This window comes from Adiantum capillus-veneris, chromosome 22 (genome assembly GCF_014529385.1).
Source record: "Adiantum capillus-veneris isolate H3 chromosome 22, ASM1452938v2, whole genome shotgun sequence".
NCBI classification, from domain to species: Eukaryota; Viridiplantae; Streptophyta; class Polypodiopsida; order Polypodiales; family Pteridaceae; genus Adiantum; species Adiantum capillus-veneris.
The window spans coordinates 52,937,616-52,958,357 of NC_140952.1; the positions used below are offsets into that span (position 1 = coordinate 52,937,616).

The following is a 20,742-nucleotide window of genomic DNA, read 5'->3' on the forward strand; positions in this document are numbered from 1 at the left end:
CAACGACGATGACGATGACGACGACGACGACGACGATGGCTGAAATCTGAGATCTTCTAATCGCTGAATTTTGGGACTGTTTCGGTGGCTGAAAATGACTGTTTTGGCTGCGTTTTCTTGGCTGAAAAATAAGGTTTCTTAGGGCTGAAAACTGATGGTCTTTACGGGCTGAATCTGCTACACTTTAGGTGAATAATGCCGGTCTTAATTTGCTGCTGAAATCCAAAAACGCCAGGGGCTGAAATTGGTCCTTCTGTCGCCGGGGTTCTGCAAATGCAAAAACGCTAGGCTGATCTGCTGTGTCGTGATGACACCGGGGCTGATCTACTGTGCACAAATCGCCAAGGCTGATCTGATGCAAAAACGCTAGGTCTTCTGTGGAGAAAACGCCAGAGTAGTCGCAGGGGTTGGTCTTGCTGAGAAGTTGCCTGTTGAGCAAGGTGCTCCTGCTGCCTCTTCTGCCATTTAGTGCTAACTTGGGTTTGCTTATATAGAAACTTAGCAAAATTGCCCTACCTACTTTTGTTGGAAAGTCACTTAAAAATAATAAGTGAAAATACCAATAAATAGGAAAATAGGCTAAATACACTGAAAAATTCTCCTAACTGATGCTAATGGATTCTGATGGGAATTCCGATGATCATGCTATGTGCAACCGGAGGATATGCATCTATGCTAAGTGACTGGGCATGCACGGTCTACGAATAGACTCACAAAAGTGCCAGATCACTGCTAATCTAAACTGACTAGACTGACGGAAACCCTGCTATGGTGTAAGCTTGTCCACGGACACATAGGGTTGGGATGTGTCACGTGACAGCATATGTGCACTGCAGGTTTCAAAGCTTCTCCCCAAAATCCATGAGAGAGATTAGCTGTGGACAACATGCATCTCACCCTCTCACAAAGTGTCCTATTGAATCTTTCAGCCACACCATTAGAAGAGGGGTTTGTATGGCACAGTAAGCTCCCTCTTAATGCCCAAATTTTCACAAAACTTGTTAAATGCCTGAAATCTCTTAAACGCAGCAAAGGCTTCATCCTTAGACTTAAGCAAATAAACCCAAATTTTCCTAGAATGATCATCAACAAAGGAGACAAAATAACATGCACCACCCATAGACTTAGTAAGCATGCTACATACATCAGAATGTACAAGATCAAGCACACAAGATTTACGAGAGACACCAGAGTAATAAGAACGCTTTACTTGCTTGCCATATTGACATTCATTACAAAAGTCAAGCTTTGTGCCTTTAGCATCAAGCTTGTTCAAAGTACAAAGCTTAGAAAGGCCCTTTTGGCTCATATGGCCAAGCCTCTTGTGCCACAACTCCATGTGAGAGTTAATTTCAGCCAATGCAATAAACTTGCCCAACACGGCCTTTCCATGCACGCAGTAAAGTGTCCTTTTCTTTGTGCCCTTTACAATCAGCCTTGAGCCTTTGGTCATTTTCCATGACCCTCTCTCAAACAAGATGCTGTAACCATGCATATCCATCTGACCAACAGAAAGCAGACTCTTCTTGATTCCCGGCACATATCGAACATCATGCAAGACAAGCTCGTTTGTGCCATCTATGGAGAGATGCACAGTGCCAATACCCTCAATGGAACATGCATGATTATTTCCAAGGTATACATGGCCACGCTTGCTTCCATCAAAAGTAGAGAAACACTCCTTGATAGGAGTCACATGAAATGAAGCACCGGAATAACCAATCCAAGTCTGGGACAATGCATCATTGACAATCAACAAAGCATCAATAAGATCACTCTTGGTGATCTGCATGTCCTGTGAATGAACATTTCGAGAGGCATCAAAGTCATAAGCATCATCATCTGACAAAGTGGCACACAAGATGTCCTCTACATCTGACAGCTCCTCAATCACGACACTAGAAGCCACATTGGCCTTCTCTTTGTCCTTTGAGCTATCCTGTGCATCTGCCTTGACTTCCTTCTTCTCTTTCTTTTTGTCTCCGCCATTCTTTTTTCTTTCTAACTCAGCTTTATAGAACCTACAATCGGGTTTCTTGTGACCTTTCCTGCCACATTGATAGCAAGTCACATCACCCTTGCCTTTGCTTGCATTTCCCCTTTCTTTACTCTTCCTCTTACTCCTTTGTGCATAAGCATTCTTCTTTTCTGTCCAACCTCTAACCATGTTGGCAGAGCTGCCTCCCTCTCCACTTGCTTTCCTCCTGATTTCTTCATTCAAGATAGAACCCCTAACACCATCAAAGGTCAAATTGGGGTTATTGGACAATGAAACCACCAAAGTTTCCCATGACTCAGGTAAGGTCATAAGCAAGAAGATAGCTTTCAGCTTATGATCAAAAGGGGGCAAGCCAGAATCCTGTAATTACGACAAAGTACCTGCGAACAATGACAAGTGCTCTGCCGCGCTCTTGGACTCGTCTAGTTGCATGCCAACAAGCTTTCGCATCAAGTGCACCTGGTTGACAGGCGTTGTATTTTCATACATTCCCTTTAACTTCTCCCACACATCAAAAGCAGTCGTGAGACCTTTCACATCAATGACGGTCTCATCGGTCATGGCCGTTTTAATGTATGTAACGGCCTTCCTGTTCATGCTAACCCATGCTTCATCCGTCATATTCTGCTGCTTCACCTGTTCAGGTGCCTCTTCGCAATCTTTAAGAAATAGGATTCCTTGAATCCTGTCTTTCCAAAGATCAAAACTTGTTCCATCGAACCTCCTAATCTCGAAGAGGTTCTTCACATCCGAAGAAGATGAGGCCATAGTTGCACGAAATAAGAGGGGTAATACTCTGAATTTTGGGCAAAATGCGCAAAAATCGGAGTATAGCCTCACAGAGATGTGCACTACAGCTCCAAATGGTCACAGGAGCAATTTGAGGCAAAATAGGACGTTTTGGGCACAAAATTCAATTTCTGAAATTTATGCGCAGGAAATTTCAGCGAGCGAATTTGTGCTCAAAAACAACGAATTTGTGCTTCAAAAGAGATACATAAAGCTAATACACAGCCTTTAGAAGCATGTAAGCGCAAAAGCCCCAATTTGTAGCATCAAAATTGCATGAAATTGAGCCACAAATGGTCATACATCGACAAAATTTGTCAAATGTGCGTAGATTGCATCAATTTGCACTTTCCCAAATGTAATCGCACCATAAAAACACTTGCAAAAACCTGCGTAAATCTGAAATTTGCTTAAAACAATTGTTTTAGAGCTTGTCTTTTTGGCAATTTCAGGGTTTTCGGGTAATTCATCATTTGCAAAACCTGTATTTTCGCTGTCATAACCTGTAATTTCCTGTTTTTGACCTAATTTCAGCCTGTTTTAGGTCAATTTGGGTTGCCGGGAGCTCTCTAGTGTCCGGGGACGAGTCCTTTGGCGAAGAAATTGCAAAATCTCGCGATAAAGTTGACCTTCTTGGCTGAAATTCAGCGTTTGCAGGTTTGGGGACAAACCCTAATCGGGCTCTGATACCAGTTGATGAGCGCGCGGCGGTGTGTGCAAGTGAAAGAGCACGCGAGAAAGTGCAGTGTGTGCAGAGAGGGGAGGCGAAGAGCAGCAGGAGAGGAAGCGCTGGCAGAAGAAGAGGGAGAGAGAGAGCTCACGTTTTTGGGGAAAACTCAATAAGTGAGTTTTGGGTTTTCCCACTTTTATTATAAGTAACCTTTAAAAAATGTGTCCAAGTTCAATATAAACCTGGACAAATATGAACCTGGACAAAGTATAAAAATGTACAAAAAGGGGTTATTTAGGCCTTTAACCCAACAGTAACTTGAACTCCAACAAAAGGGTCCAATTATTTGGAGCTTCATTTTGCCCCTCTGCGTTGCTCACAAGCCTCCCCCTGACTGAAGCTAGTTGCAACAACTACCAACTGACGAGAAATATGGCATCGTGGCCACTGTGGTCCCCCCCACGTGTGCCATGCCGATCTCCTCTGTCAAGTCTTTATCATTGTTATCTCTATTCAGCTTGCCTTTGTTTTCGTCCTTTTGTGAGTTCCAGTATTTGCATTTGGCTTTGCATTTCCGAGCCAAACAAAGCGTCGAGTCACATTTATAACAACAGTAGTCGGACCTCGTGGGTACCATGTTGGGGTAAAGGCATTGCGCCTTTGCTCGAGGCCATACGTCTGATGTCCGGCCGCCCACTGTATATACATACAGGTTCCTTATTCTTCATATACACAACGAATAAGGAGCTCCTCACCACATTCTTGGAGGTTGCTCCACCCACACAATGTGTCTTCTACTCTTCTCCTCCCTCACACTCTGCACACACCGCGCATCACTTCCGCACCTAGCGCTCTCACAAATGGTATCAGAGCTTCGGTTTCACACAGGTGCAGTGCGACGGTCGAGTTGACGGCTCCGCAATGACAAGCACATTGACGGTAGCAGATTCAAGAGAAGGGAGAAGTGTGCACGTCACAGGTTTGCGAGAGGTTTGCTCGTGTGCATGGAAGCTTCTACGTCGGCATTGTGTGCTCGCAGATTAAAATGCCAGAGAAGCTCAAATTGCATATCTGAGCTTGGCCATGTATATTCAGCTTGTATAGAGCTTGTGTAGGAAGCCATTGCTGAATTTTGCAGAGAAAAAGCAGGAACAAGAAGTGTTGCAACTCCTTTTTGCTATTTTTGGCACCCAAAACAGTGTTTTTTGCATATCTCCGTCGTAAGGAGTCGAATAGATATGATCCAGGAGTCTAGATTGGGGTTTTAGCGCATTCCGGACGAGATGGTGATGTCCATTTCCTAAAATTCTTTAACAGGTGCAACAGCAGCAAGTTTGTGATGCATTTTTGGGCCAAAAACGGATGTTTTTGGCATATCTCTCACACCCAAACTCAGACATATGTGATCCAGGAGTCTAACATGGGGTTTTGGCGCGTTTCGGACGCGCTGGTCATATAAGAATTTTGAAATTCTGAGCGCTGAATTTTTTGCAGCAGTCTGCAACAACTTGGACATATCAAAGCTTGGCAATTTGATTCCTACATTGCAGAGCATTGTGCGGTTTGCATCGATGGCTATGTATGGCACACTGATGCTATTTGAGAGGGAATCCACCTTGCTTTTGTGTATACAAGTGATGCTTTAAGATGTGACTTTCGGATTGTTACACATCCGGATGCGGTTTTGTACGCATTGTATGACTGTGTGGGGCGTTCCAAAGAGTGGTTTTAGCACGATTTTATGTAATTTATGCTATGTATGCATTTGCGGATACAGCTTGAGCTAGATATAGCTCGCAAGTATTGTTAGACTTACACCACTCTGCTGATTAACTAGGTCTAGGACATACATGTACAGCTAGTATGTCTCCGGGCCTGGCCACCCATAACCTAGGTTGTACCTGGTCCGACCACCCGAGTTTGGGATCGGCCACCCAAGTTGTACGAGCGTCCACAAATATACTTCCATATATCATTTATGTTGGGTTGTGGGGGATTTTTCCAAGCTTTGCCCTACCTCCCCTTGGGCATCGAAGCGCTGATCGCCATAGTAACAGGGGACGGAGGGGATGGAGCCTAGAGACGCGGGACGCCCGATTCCGGGATGGGGATGAGTGGGGACGGACGGCAAACTGCATCCCATGTGGGAACACAGCCAAAACGTCCCGAGGACGGGCAAGGGACGACAGTCACAAATAGTCAATTTTTTTTTAAATTTGAAAAACTGATTGTTTCTAACAGCCAATTCCTCTCCAACGCCATATTTTTGAACTTTGAAGCACCCCAATGGCTATAATATCCACCCTTTGGGTCCTCATTTCTTGATGTTTATTAGCACATTTGCGTCTATATGACTCATATTCTTTAGTCTATTTGGTGTTAATTTTTTGTCAAAGTGATGCTCTATGTGTGTTGCATGTGTGTAAGTCAAAAAATGCGAAAAAAACGCGTTTTTTTTTTTTGCCATTCCTACCCCCGTCCCTGTTCCCTAACTTTTGCAGTCCCGTCCCCATCCTCGTTCTCGACCCCAACCCGTCGTTCCATGTTACTATGCTGATCGCCCCCTTTCCTACACATAGTGTTTGTGGTCTTTTGTCTCTCTCCTCTCACGCTTCTGCACACGCGCACACATGGTATCAGTCACCAATTGAGTCCAAGGCGCATCATCCGCATCAGATACTTCGGCATCGGCTTAATCATCTACAGGCGTACGATCCTTGGGAGATCCATTCATTCCAGCCATCATTCGGCGGTTGCGCACTCCAGAGGGGGTGGTTACTTGTGGTTTGCTATGGCCACACCTATGCACTCATCAAAGAAGTTCACACCAGATATGAACATGCTCATGGCATATGGGATTCCAACATTCCAAAGAAGACACCACCATCTTGGGTGGACGGACACTTACCACTTGACCTCGACATGTCAGATCACTTGCTTACACAAGAGCATCTACATGGACATAGGGAGAGGGTCCTGGATCTCTTCTTGGGCAGGTTCATTGCTTGGATCTACGGACTGGAGTGGGACTTCAATGCTTTGGACTCTCTTGGAGAGTTTACCAACGAGATGCTGGGGATCAGGCATCCCGCAACTACATCCGAAGTCACCCGGAGCTTGGCTTGGATGGTAGTGCAGTTGCTCTTCTACACTCCTGATCATTTGGATTGCTACCTTCAGAGTTGCTTACACTCACCCTCAATAACATTACAGCAAACTTATCCCCCAACCTAGGCAGTAGGCCACTCCCAGCTCATTTACATTGAGAGCCACATCGAGATGCGGTTTGGTAGCGTTGTTGGCGCGGATCTGTTTTGGTTGACACCGGAGGGTTTGCTAGACTTGCACCACTCTGTTGCTTCACTTAGGTCTAGGGCATACATGTACGGCTAGTATGTCTCCGAGCCACCCATAGCCTAGGTTGTACTTGGTCAAGCCGCCCGAGTTTAGGGCCGACTGCCCACCTTGTCCGAGCACCCACATATATATTTCCATATATCATTTACGTTGGGTCGTGGGGATTTTTCCAAGCTTTGCGCTACCTCCCCTTGGGCACCTATTTATGGGGCCAGGGGGGTACCCACTTCCACATCTATCTGGTTGTTGCATTGGGTCTTTTGCTCTGGTAGTCAGGGGGGTTTGATCGCCCGATTTCCTACTATAACATGCTTGGACACTCCAAGTCAAGAATCAACCACGACAGCACCAAATAACCACTTCAAAACAATTCACAGATAACAATAGATTTGCACTGGCCCGGCAGAGTTCCGTGCCTAGAGATATTGGCCCCAAAGACTGGCGCCCCTTTCGGTATTTCTTTTTATATTAATCAGATCAAAGTACAAGAGAGTGGCTAGGGTTTCACTCTCAAACTCTGCGTCCAGATGCTCTGAGAAGTGAAGCCCTCACCACGTATTTAAAAGTACAAGGGATGCCCAAAAGCAAAGCCCCAAAAGCTTCAAAATCAAAAGCCTAAAAATAAAAGCAAGGCTCTTTATCTCACAAGCTCTCTTGAGCTTTTATAAATAAAGCAAAGGGTTTCTCTTCTCTCTCTCTCCCATTTGCGTGGAAAAAGCAGAAAGCATCGCCCAAAAGCTGTTAGCGCAATTTTCAGAATTCCGTACCAGCTGCCACGTCAACATCCCGGCAGATTTTAGGGTTTGCTGAAATTAGGGTTTCAGCCAGAAATTAGGGTTTCCTGCAAATTAGGGTTTATGGCAGATTTTAGGGTTTGCAGAAATTTTAGGGTTTCAGCCAAAAATTAGGGTTTCTGATGTCCGCCACGTCATCACTTTGTGACATACCCCCCTCTTGAAAGCATTGTAATCAACCGCGATTACGCCTGCAAAACCGACAAAAGCCATAAACCGTCTTAGCAGACACTGACTGTTAATACCTACGTACTAGGAACACACATCTAGCACATGTACAAAATCGACAGTCACATCACACGACATCACAGGACATCACCATACATCACATGACATTCAACATTCATTCGGATCTTAGACCATGATTTATCGGCAATGTAGCTAGCAATCACATCTAGGTCCAATCAGGACCTCATCGATGTCCGATTGACTAACCCCTATTGCAACCATGTCTACGAGATCAATCAGACCAAAATGCTGCAGTCATTTCGTCTATCAGTTCCTGCACTCACAAGAAGTCAAGAACAAATCAGTATCATTATCAAGAATTCCATTTCATAAAGTCATACAGTAGAATACTGCCAACTCTCAATATCCCTGAAGCTCAAAGAGACATCAGTGACTCTAGTATCTAAATCAAGGCATCTGTTGACAAAAGGACTAGAGTGACTCCCCTCTTGTGCATCCCACTGCACCAGATCTCCGGCCAAGCTGAATTTTGGGTTCCATTTGGAGTAGACTATGCTAAACCAAAAGCATCAAGCTAAAGTTTCACAATCTGAGGAGTATCTGCTAGGTCCTCCTCCTCCATCCACTTCGCATCAAGTGCAGGATAATTCTTGGATTTAACCAAGAACCGCCTTCGGACTTTACCCTTATTCTTCGTATCCTTATGTCCCAAAATCTGTTCAGGAACAAGGATCTCCTCGTTTTCTTCCACTTCGGGTTGCTCATCAGGCTCCCCATCATCAGGCACATCACCTTTAAAAGGTTTCAAGAGACTCACGTGAAATGCATTGTGAATCCTCCAAGTATCTGGCAGTTTCAATCGGAAGAAGACATCATTTTATCTTTTCAGTAATCTGGAAAGGGCCGTAGTATCGCATACTAAGCTTTGGAAAAAGCCTCTCCTTTTCCTTTTTCTTTCGTAGGCGTGCCTTCTCAAAACGTAAGAGCACCCAATCATCCTCCTTCAATGTCATGTCGCAACGATGGCGATCCGCTGCCTTTTCTATCGTTCTTGAGACTTCTGCAAAGTCTCACAAACCTTGGCAAAAGCCGTATCCAAATCTCGCGAATATTCATCCGCTTCAAATATCTAATCTTTCGTGCTCAGGAAGGATTGAACCTTCGCAGCACTTTCAACAATCTCACATGGCGTCTTCCCCGTCGTAGAGTGTATCGTGTTATTGTAGGCAAATTCCACCAAAGGTAAGTTCTTTTCCCATTGAGTCTTCTGATCTGAGATACAAGACTTCAATAAATCTAAAATCACCGAATTGGCGATCTCAGATTGCCCATCAGTCTCCAAGTGGAACGATGACGAGAACTGCAACTGCGTGCCAATGTTCTCCCAAATTGCCTTCCAAAACAAACTCATAAATCTGGGGTCTCTGTCGAAGACAATCGTCTCAGACGTGCCATGTAATCGAAAAATCATCGTGATCATTCTGTGTTCTCGAGAGATCAAAAATGAAATCCATTTCAGTATTTTCCCAGGGGTGGGTGGGTATGGGTAAAGGCTTCAACAATCCCTGTGCCTTATGCCTGTCATAATTGACCTTCTGGCATACTAAGCAACTGCGCACTGCAAGGTGCAGCGGAATGAATGTTGTATTTTCTCAAGATTAGTGATCTTTATTGCTCAAGGTTCCTTTTAGTTCTTTAGGGAAAGAGAGAGCTTTCAGTCTTGTAGAGTGTTGTGGTCACGAACAAAGTGATTGGATATTGTGCGTGCAAGTGAATGAGACTGAGAGAAGGAGAGAGAAGAGATACGACACCCGAGAGGTTGTTAAACCCTCCTCCGAAGGCCCCACTTTCGTCGGCGAGAGTGGTCTACTTTGATTGCACAAAGGTGTACAATGCGAATGCAATGGACAGATGCAAGTTGGACTATGCCGATGACGACGACGGTGATGATGACAACGACTTCATGGCTGAAATCTGGGATCTTCTAATCGCTGAATTCGGGGACTGTTTGGTGGCTGAAAAAGACTGTTTTGGCTGCGTTTTTATGGCTGAAAATGGGGGAACATCTGCGCAACCAGCTTGGGGTGGTTCTGCTATGCTTCGTCTGACAAAAACCTGCGTTTCTTCAAGGCTGAAATCTGCTGATCAAAAACGATGATGTTGCAGGTCTAGGGCTGGCATTTTTGGGACGAAAACGCTGAACAAAGGCTGAGGTCTTGCTGGCGTTTTTGCTACGAAAAACGCTGATGCCGGTGTAGCATTTTTACCATGAAAAACGCTAGGCTGAGGGTGTTGTTGGGGACGATCATGCAAGGGGGAATGCGGGGAATCTAAGGTGCCAAAAACGCTAAAGCTGAGGCGGTTCTGTCGCGGAAAACTTCGAGGATGGGGCTGATCTGCAAGAATCTGCTAACGCTAGGGTACTGTGGCTGATGGCGATGACTGTAAGAGAGGAAACGCCAGAGGTGGGAGTACGGCGATGGTCTACTGCTGGGGGGGGGGAGGGGGGGGGGGGTTGGTACTCCTAAGAAGTTGCCTGATGAGCGGGAAGCTCCTGCTGCCTCTTCTGCCAGAAAGTGCTAACTTGGGTTTGCTTATATAATAACTTAGCAAAATTACCCTACCTACTTTTGTTGGAAAGTCACTTAAAAATAATAAGTAAAAATACCAATAAATAGGAAAATAGGCTAAATGCACTAGAAAATTCCCCTAACTGATGCTAATGGATTCTGATGGGAATTCCGATGATCATGCTGTGTGCAACCGGAGGATATGCATCTATGCTAAGTGACAGGGCATGCACGGTCTACGAATAGACTCACAAAAGTGCCAGATCACTACTAATCTAATCTGACTGAAGTGACTGAACCCTGCTGCTGTAGTGTAGCTTGTCCACAAACACATAGGGTTGGGATGTGTCACGTGACATCCCCTCCTTTTCAAAGTGAGGTGCTGGTACCGAACTGTATGGCGTCGAGGGAGATCGCTAGCAGCATCCGGAATCCTGGAAGGGACTCTTCGCCGGCCCACTCTGCTGTGTGGGTCATGCGGTACTTGAACTTCATAAAGGTCTGCAACGCTTGCTTCTTTGGGCCGCGCCGAAAGCGACACAAAGTCTTCTCTGGCTCCTTCCTTGCTTCAACTTCGTCTAGAGTCTTGCTTCTTTCGTCTTCAAGAATCTCCATGGCTGAAAATTCCTGAAACCATCTCCAACACAAAACCATGAACATACCCATTCCATGTAAAGTGAAGAAAAAAAATCTTGTCTTTCCTAAAGACAGTGTATGCAATGTAGATGAACATAGAAACGGAATGACAACCCGTTCATCAAACACATACAAACAATGAGGTCGAATCTTTTCTGTTTGATCGAATTCAATCAACTGTGGCAAATCACAATGGAAATGCCCATGCTTGGTGCTCATACAATCATGTGCTCGTTCGGAAACTGTGTCATACCAAGGAAGAAACATGAAATGCGACTTCCTTACATACAAACTTTTCAGCTTTTCATGAACAATCCGCATACATTCGTGCTCATCCATGAGAGAAACGTGCTCAACATACAATATGTCATGCCTAAGAAAAGGGATCACATAACGATACTGACTAAAATACAGGAAACCTTAACGAATGAAACACTCAAACAATGTGTGCGTATCAATCATGCGAACACATAATACTTCATGTGATGGTTCTTTTGACCAAGGCTCGAGAGCCAAGATCGGTTCTTCCTGGAGGGGTTCTTGGGACCTAGGCTCGAGAGCCAAGATCGATCCTTCATGATTGATCGAATCTGCAACGAGATTAGCTTCACATCTTCTTCATGCAAGTCATCATGCTTGTCTTTGTCATCCAAATCATCATGCAAATCATTATCATTCAAATCATCATGCTTCTCATAATCATGCAAGTTCTGTGTGTCATGCCGTGGAGAAAGAGACTGAGAGAGTCTCCTTCTCTTGAATCTTGTCAATCTTGTCCTGCATATTAGCAATGAGAGATGGAGAATGAGCAATGTCCTCTCCATAAATGACAATAGGAGAATCACTTTTGGCATTGAGAGTTATAGTGTTAGTCAGAAAATCCATGAGAGCGTCATTATCACGAAACCATCGAATGCCCAAAATCATATCACATCCTGAGAGAGGAGAAACAACAAATCTTCTAGTAAAGGCAGTCTGTTTAATTGCAAATAACACATCAAGGCATTCCTCGGTGATGAAAGCGTCCATACCAGGACGAAAGCCAGAGACCTCGATAGGAGATCTCGGACTAACTTCGAGGCGGGCTCTCTCAACAAGAGAGGAACTAATCACATCATGCGTACTACCTGGGTCAAACAATATGACAAAACAGTGCCCCGACGTACGACCATAACATTTAATGAGAGAATCATCAATGGGAAGGTCCTGAGAAACTTTGAGCACAATCGTATTATCGTTCATTGCATTGATAGATGTAGTGGGTACTGTGGGTTCTTTAGATTCATTCGATTCACGCTTAGGACATGTTCTTTTTATGTGACCCTTAATGTGAAAATGAAAACAACGACCTTCCTTAGAATAAGTGCTTTGTTCTTCCGACGTGATGTATCCTCCTACAATTCCTTATGCTACCTTTTCATCTGGAGTAAGCTTAGGTTTAGCAGTTGTGTTAACCTTACCCTTAGATTCAGTGGAAGAATTCTTTGATGAGATATTGTTGGAAGATTGGTTAGAAGAGTTATCATTCTTACCGTTCTGCGGGTTCTGAAAAGTCTGCGAGGTACTTGTGGAAGTCTTGTTCTCCTTAGGCTTTCCCTTGTTGTGCTTCATCTCCTGTGCGAGAGCAATCACTACCACCTTGTTGAGATCGATTGGATCGAATACCTCGACATTGTACTTGATATACTCGTCCAATCCAAAGAGAAAAGCCTCTTTGCGCTCATCATCCGACATGAGTAGTTGGGTACCTAGATGCAAAACACGATTAGAAAAAGACATAACCGGCATACCATTTTGCTTGAGAGCGCGCCAATCGTCTTTCAACCGTGCAAGGTACTGAGGTGGCATAAACCGCGCCTTGAGCTTGTCTTGGAAATCAGCCCAACTAAAAGAGAGGGGCGCGAAATCGTCGGCTGCCTCTAGGTGCGCGGCTAGTTGTGCCTCTTGCCATGCGTGGTACCAATTGATAGCATCACCGGCAAGGTATATAGCTGCCGTCAAAACTTTGCTATTTCCTGTCTTCTTAGTTGTCGCAAAATAAGCATTAAATTGATGCAACCAAGAATGAATAACTGTAGCATCCATCTTGCCGTCATCCTTAATAAAAGTCAACTTTTCTGTAACAGGATGGTTGGAATCCGATGTAAGGTGCAGCTGAATGAATGTTGTATTTTCTCAAGATTAGTGATCTTTATTGCTCAAGGTTCCTTTCAGTTCTTTAGGGAAAGAGAGAGCTTTTCGTCTTGAGAGTGTTGTGGTCACGAACAAAGTGAGTGGATATTGTGCGTGCAAGTGAATGAGATTGAGAGAAGGAGAGAGAAGAGATACGCCACCCGCGAGGTTGTAAAACCCTCCTCCGAAGGCCCCACTCTCGTCGGCGACAGTGGTCTACTTTGATTGCACAAAGGTGTACAATGCGAATGCAATGGACAGATGCAAGTTGGACTATGCCGATGACGACGACGGTGATGACGACAACGACTTCATGGCTGAAATCTGGGATCTTCTAATCGCTGAATTCGGGGACTGTTTGGTGGCTGAAAATGACTGTTTTGGCTGCGTTTTTATGGCTGAAAATGGGGGAACATCTGCAACCAACTTGGGGTGGTTCTGCTATGCTTCGTATGCCGAAAACCTGCGTTTCTTCAAGGCTGCAATCTGCTGATCAAAAACGCTGATGCTGCAGGTCTAGGGCTGGCGTTTTTGGGATGAAAACGCTGAACAAAGGCTGAGATCTTGCTGGCGTTTTTGCTATGAAAAACGCTGATGCAGGTGTAGCGTTTTTACCATGAAAAACGCTGGGCTGAGCGTGTTGTTGGGGACGATCATGCAAGGGGGAATGCGGGGAATCTAAGGTGCCAAAAACGCTAAAGCTGAGGCGGTTCTGTCGCGGGAAAACTCCGAGGATGGGGCTGATCTGCAAGAATCTGCTAACGCTAGGGTATTGTGGCTGCTGGCGATGACTGCAAGAGAGGAAAAGCCAAAGGTGGGAATATGGCGATGGTCTATTGCGGGGGGGGGGGGGGGGGGGGGGGGGGGGGTACTGCTGAGAAGTTGCCTGATGAGCGGAAAGCTCCTGCTGCCTCTTCTGCCAGAAAGTGCTAACTTGGGTTTGATTATATATTAACTTAGCAAAATTGCCCTACCTACTTTTGTTGGAAAGTCACTTAAAAATAATAAGTGAAAATACCAATAAATAGGAAAATAGGCTAGATGCACTGGAAAATTCCCCTAACTGATGCTAATGGATTCTGATGGGAATTCCGATGATCATGCTGTGTGCAACCGAAGGATATGCATCTATGCTAAGTGACTGGGCATGCACGGTCTACGAATAGACTCACAAAAGTGCCAGATCACTGCTAATCTAAACTGACTGAAGTGACTAAACCCTGCTGTAGTGTAGCTTGTCCACGGACACATAGGGTTGGGATGTGTCACGTGACACGCACAAACTTTTCCACATCCTTTTTGAGTCTCGGCCCAAAGAAGTATCTCTCTACCCCCTTCATGCTGGTCGCAATGCCGCGGTGACTCGTAAAAGGTGGACAGTGGCATTCAGTCATAACCTTTTCCCTGAACGGTTGTGTTACGCACAACATAGTCTTTTTCATCAAGTAGCCTTCCCGAAGAGAGTATCCAACTTACTATCTCCCCATCCCGTATCCGTGTGAAAATATCTACAAAATCTGTATCTGTGGCATAATGATCGACCATATCCTCGAAGCTCCTATGATGTATCGCGGAAATAGCCAGATCCAACGGCTTCCGAGACAAAGCATCTGCCACCACATTCTTTTGTCCCTGCTCATGGACAATCTGGAAGTGAAACTGTGAGAAGATGTTCGCCCCACTGCATTTGCTTTTCCGAAAGCTGCTTCTGTGACAAGAAGTAGCACAAACTCTCATGGTCTCTAAGACAGTAGAATCCGCTCCGAGTAGGTAGTGCCGCCAGTGAGTAAGAGCATGGATCATTGCCAAAAGCTCTTTCTCATATATCTGTGCTGTCATCTCCGGCCTAGAGAACAATCGGCTCTCGTAAGCAATGACATGACCTTCTTGCATCAAGACCGCACCAAGACTACGACCACAAGCATCTACTTCCAATGACTTTTGCAAGTCCGGCAAAGACAAAACTAGTCCCGTAGTCAATTTCTCTTTCAATGTCTGAAAGGCAGTCACTTCTGTGGATCACCACGAGAAAGGGACTCCTTTCAGTGTCAAGATATGCAAAGGGGAAGCAACCTCTGCAAACTTTCGTATGAACCGCCTGTGGTACGAACACAGTCCCAAGAAGCTTCTAACTTCATGGACATTCCTCAAGTCGGGCCAATCACGGATAGTCTCTATCTTGGCCGAATCCATTTGCACTCCTGCTGCTGACACAATGTGTCCCCAAAAGTGTATCTCCGGTAGGAAATGTAGCAAACTGCTGACGTGTCGATCTACTGAAGAACGGAGCTACCGCTCAAGGGGCCTAAACCCTAAGAAGAACAAGTAACAGAAGAAGTGTCACAAAGTGATGACGTGGTTGCCCGAGAGCAGAAACCCTAGCCCTAAATCCTACCCAAAACCCTAATTTTGTTGAAACCCTAACCCTAAAATCAGCAACCATAATTCCGTCTGAAAGCCTAATTCTGCTGAAACCTAACCCTAAAATCAGAAACGTTAATTCTGCCCGAAACCCTAACCCTAAAATCAGAAACCTTACGAAGAGGCAACAGAAGAAGAAGAAGAAGAAGTTTTACAGACTTACAAAGTCTTGACGAGTGGTCTATTTTTAAAGAAGAGTTCCCACCAACTTATGGGACCCCGTCCGATGGGGCCCAAGTGACATAAAAGCATTAAAAATAAAGCAGAACACACTAAAAAGACTTTGCACATCAAAAATGATGATGTGGCACCTGTACGGACGTTCCGGAATTCACGGCGGATTTTTAGGGAAATCCCGAAATTTTAGAAAAGTGATTTTTTGGGGTCAGCTTTTCATATTTGATGCTTTTAGGCTTTGGGCCTTGAAATATGAGCCTTGGGGGCCCTCTCTGGCACTCTTCAACGCGAGATTGCAGAGGAGGTGCTCCCGGACTGTTGTACTTTGCGAATCAGCAGAAATATAAAGAAAGACCAAAAGGGGCGCCAAGGTTTGGGGCCAATACTCTTTGGGGTGGAATTCCGCCACTCCGTGTCGCTTGTCGTCTCTCTCTCTCTCTCAGTTCAGTTGTTATTAAACAGTTGTTATTGAAGTGCTAAAAGTCTGTTCAGTCTGTTCTTTTCTATTGGCACGTGGTGCCTGTCTTGTGACAGTGGTATCAGAGCATCAGGGGTGTGCTTTTCTGAAAGAATATCGGTCCCACAAAAGAGCAGACCGAGCTTTATTTGAGGTATCTTCGCCCTCCAACACGGACTTATTAGCCACTCTCACCCTTACTTCATCGCGCATCAGGCGCGCTCCGTCTTCACCGCTCATGTCTTACAGGGCATAAGCCATTAAGATCACTTGCAAAAGAAGGATCCCACATTTGTTTCGAGCCACTGTTTTTCTCAGAAGCAGTGCCATGCAGATGTTGATGTCTATAGCTACCAAGCCGCACACTTCCAAGGACTTGGCAAGCTTTCAAGAAAATTTTTGCCCGAAGTTATATGGTTTTTGACATCTTCCTTCGGAGTGTAACTTCTAGCTAGTGGGGTATCCTGAAATGCTTGCCATGGAAACCCTAGCATATTATATCTTGAAATTTCTCGACATTTCTCAGTAGATGTCTCTTCTCGAGTTGATAACCTTGGAGGTTCGGTGTGACTGCCATCTCTTGGGACTACCATCGCCGCCAAAGAAACACTGTTTCAGGATGGAAAGTCAGTCGACTTTTCGAGCTCGACTGATGTCGAGATTCCTTTTTAAGTTTGAGTTCTGTTTGAACTTGTTTGGTGATCCTGTTTGGAATTTGTTTGAAATGGATGGTATCTGTTTTGAACCTCTTTTGGTGCCGATTTGAATTGTTTGACTCTGGTTTGATACTGGTTTCAATGATTGGTGATTTTACTCCCGGGTGGAGAAGTGAGAAATATTGTTTTTGTTTGAACCCCGGAACGACGCAGGCTAAGGCCTGGGGAGCGTTTCGTTGTATGTTTGAAAACCTCGGAACGACGCAGGCCGATGTCTGGGGAGCGTTCCGTTGTATGCTAGAAAACCTCCGAACGACGCAAGCCGATGCCTGGGGAGCGTTTGGTTGTATGCTTGAACCTCCAAGCGACGCAGACTGCGGTCTGGGGAGCGTTTGGTTGTACAGTCCTCTGAGCTCATGGCCCGAACCTTTTTAGGTTATTTGCGGGGGGAGTGACGAGGTAGTCATCGAGTAGCTTCATACCGCAGACCGTTTGTCTCGGGGAGTGCTCAACAGCGCTGTTTGTTGTGTCTTGTAACATGCATATGTAAGCATTTGTGTTGCATTGTGATGTGCCAATTACTGAATATTCCTAATTGGATGAGATTGCCTGGGTATGTAATTTTAGTGCATCAAGACACCCGTGGAAGATCAGTACGGTCTGGGTGTGATGGCTAATTTTACTACGTCGGAATATCAAGAGTTCCGATCTGGACGAAAGGAGAAGCTAACTCCTTGATCAAAAGAGCAGAAAGGAGAAGCTAACTCCTTGATCAAAACAGCCGAAAGGAGAAGCTAACTCCTTGATCAAAAGAGCAGAAAGGAGAAGCTAACTCCTTAATAAAAAGAGCAAACTGATTGTTCCTCGGAATGACCCTCGGAAATTTTCGAGCTAACTTGAGTTGTTTTGCAGATATGCTGTAATCACGAACGATTACTCTCTTTCAAGAAGAGAAGATGTAACAAACTGCTGACGTGTCGACCTACTGAAAAACGGAGCTACCGGCCGAGGGACCTAAACCCTAAGAAGAACAAGTAACAAAAGAAGTGTTACAAAGTGATGAAGTGGTTGCCCGAGAGCAGAAACCCTAACCCTAAATTCTATCCAAAACCCTAATTTTGCTGAAACCTTAACCCTAAAATCAGCAACCATAATTTTGTCTGAAACCCTAATTCTGCTGAAACCCTAACCCTAAAATCAAAAACCCTAATTCTGCCCGAAACCCTAACCCTAAAATCAGAAACACTACGAAGAGGCAACAGAAGAAGAAGAAGAAGTTTTACAGACTTACAAAGTCTTGACGAGTGGCCTATTTTTAAAGAAGAGTTCCCACCAACTTATGGGACTCCGTCCATGGGGCCCAAGTGACATAAAAGCATTAACACTAGGTTGGTAACCCAACAAGACATAAAAGTGTCCTTTCAGGGTTTTGAAAAAAACCTCCATAACCATAGTAGATCCACTCATTTTGTAAATTCCTTTCATGAGGTTATACTTCAAGGCCTACTACACATGGAAAAAATAAGAAACTTGTAAAATTTCTCATCTTTTGGTCACACCAAGCCTCCAAAGTTGATGGACCACTACATTTTCATCAAAACAGTCATTTCTTACGTTTTGTTGCATAAAAATAAGATTAGCGATTTTTGTAGGACTTGAGATAAATTCCCTAGTTAACTTCAATGGGTTGGTGATCAGAACATATGATTGCTTCTCACTCACTATTTTTTGTTTTGCCAAAAGAAATAGGTAAAAAAAAGTTGAATTTTTACCATTCTGCAAACCTATCATTAAAGTTTCTATAGCCACGCTCAATACAAATAATATATGCATGTTTTCCTTAGTTCCCTATTGGCCTTTAGGTTCATAAGGGGCCATGGAACATGTCAAAAGCATGATACATCTTTTACCAAGGGGAATCTTGGGGACAAAGATGAAGTGCTAAATACAGCAAACATGAAAAAATTGGGTTCAACATTATGAGCTGTAGAATCCCATAGAAAGTATTCAATATCTACCCAAATTTGATCCTTATGACTGGATATGGTTACTAGCTACAAAATTCATATAGTTGTCACAAGAAAATAGCAATATTGAGAAAGCTATACTTGATATACTAGAATGTTTTTTTTTCTTGTATAATTGAAAAAATCAACCATCATTGTGTACTATGAGAAATAGGGTATTAGGTGCCCCAAAACTCAAGGAATATTAGCTTTATGGTACAATATGCCACATAGAAAATCAAAACTGCATATGGATATCATGAAAGCCACCAAAAAAATCATATAAGAGCTAAAATTGGCTAAAAAACAGGATTTGACAATTTTTGTAATTTGGTCATATATATCTCCTTAGAAGCATCAGAACATGTTGAGGACTACTAAAGATAGTTCTCTAGCATTATAGACCTCACAAAACATGAGTTCTAGAGTGGTATAGTTACAAAAAGTTGAAAAAAGCCAAAAACAGGATCCATTTTTTCACAGTTTACGTTGCGAAATGTTGTGCAAGGACAAGGTTAAAGATGAAATTGATATTCCAAAAAAATGTCGAGTTTTTTTCAGCTTATGAGCCAACTTTCTAGATAGATAGCACCTCAAAATCCATTTTGAACTCTTGACATAATTCAAGCAAAATGGTCACTTAACAGGACATAAAAGTGTCCCATTACCAACCTAGTGTTAAAAATAAAGCAGAACACACTAAAAAGACTTTGCACATCAAAATATGATGATGTGGCACCTCTACGGACGTTCCAGAATTCGCGGCAGATTTTTAGGGAAATCCCAAAATTTTAGAAAAGTGGTTTTTTGGGGTCAGCTTTTCATATTTGATGCTTTTAGGCTTTGGGCCTTGAAATATGAGCCTTGGGGACCCTCTCTGGCACTCTTCAGCGCGAGATTGCAGAGGAGGTGCTCCCGGACTGTTGTACTTTGCGAATCAGCAGTAATATAAAGAAATACCGAAAGGGGCGCCAAGGTTTGGGGCCAATACTCTCTGGGGTGGAATTCCGCCACTCCGTGTCGCTTGTCGTCTCTCTCTCTCAGTTCAGTTGTTATTAAACAGTTGTTATTGAAGTGCTAAAAGTCTATTCAGTCTGTTCTTTTCTATTGGCACGTGGTGCCCGTCTTGTGACAGGAAAAATTCACTTTTCTTTGCATTAATCACTAACTTGTGATCTCGTAATGCCTGAAAGACCTGAAGCTGTGTTCTACCTCATTCTTGGAGAAAACAATGATGTCGTCAAAGAAAGTGCCAACAAATAGCCTGTACTCTCGAAAAATCATGTCCATCATCCGGTTAAATGTAGCAGGAGCATTGGTTAAGCCAAAAGGCATCACCAAAAACTCAAATAACCCAAAAGTCGTCCGAAAAGTTGTCTTGTAGACGTCTCCCGACGCTATCCTGATCTGATGATATCCACTCTTCAAGTCAATCCTGCTAAAGCACGAGGATCCTTGTAACCTGTCGAGAATATCATCGATCCTAGGAATCGGAAATCTGTTCTTGATGGTGATTTTGTTGAGAGCTCTATAATCGATGCACATTCTCCAAGATCCGTCTTTCTTCAAAACCAACAACACTGGAGAGCAATACGGTGAAGTACTAGGCTAGACAAGACCCTTTCCAAGAGGTCTTTCACTTAATCTTTTCAATCTGTACTCGGCTCACACGATAAGGTGGCCGGTTCGATGACGTGCTTCCAAGTATCAGGTCAATGGTCTGATCTTCAGGCCCTCTAAAAAGCAATCGGCATGAGTCTTGAGAAAAATCTTGGCGTTCTTTTGTTCAAATCAAAACATATTCAACCTTTATCCATCGTTCAGTTCTCTCCCAAAAGAATGAGTAAAG

The 20,742-nt window shown here is 44.1% G+C and overlaps 1 protein-coding gene across 1 annotated transcript in view; it reads right to left on the reverse strand.

The window, feature by feature from the left end:
- LOC147429360 (tRNA (guanine(26)-N(2))-dimethyltransferase 2-like) overlaps positions 1–20,742 on the reverse strand; it is an 89,597-nt gene that overhangs the window by 55,497 nt on the left and 13,358 nt on the right. The gene's annotated exons all lie outside the window — the stretch shown is intronic.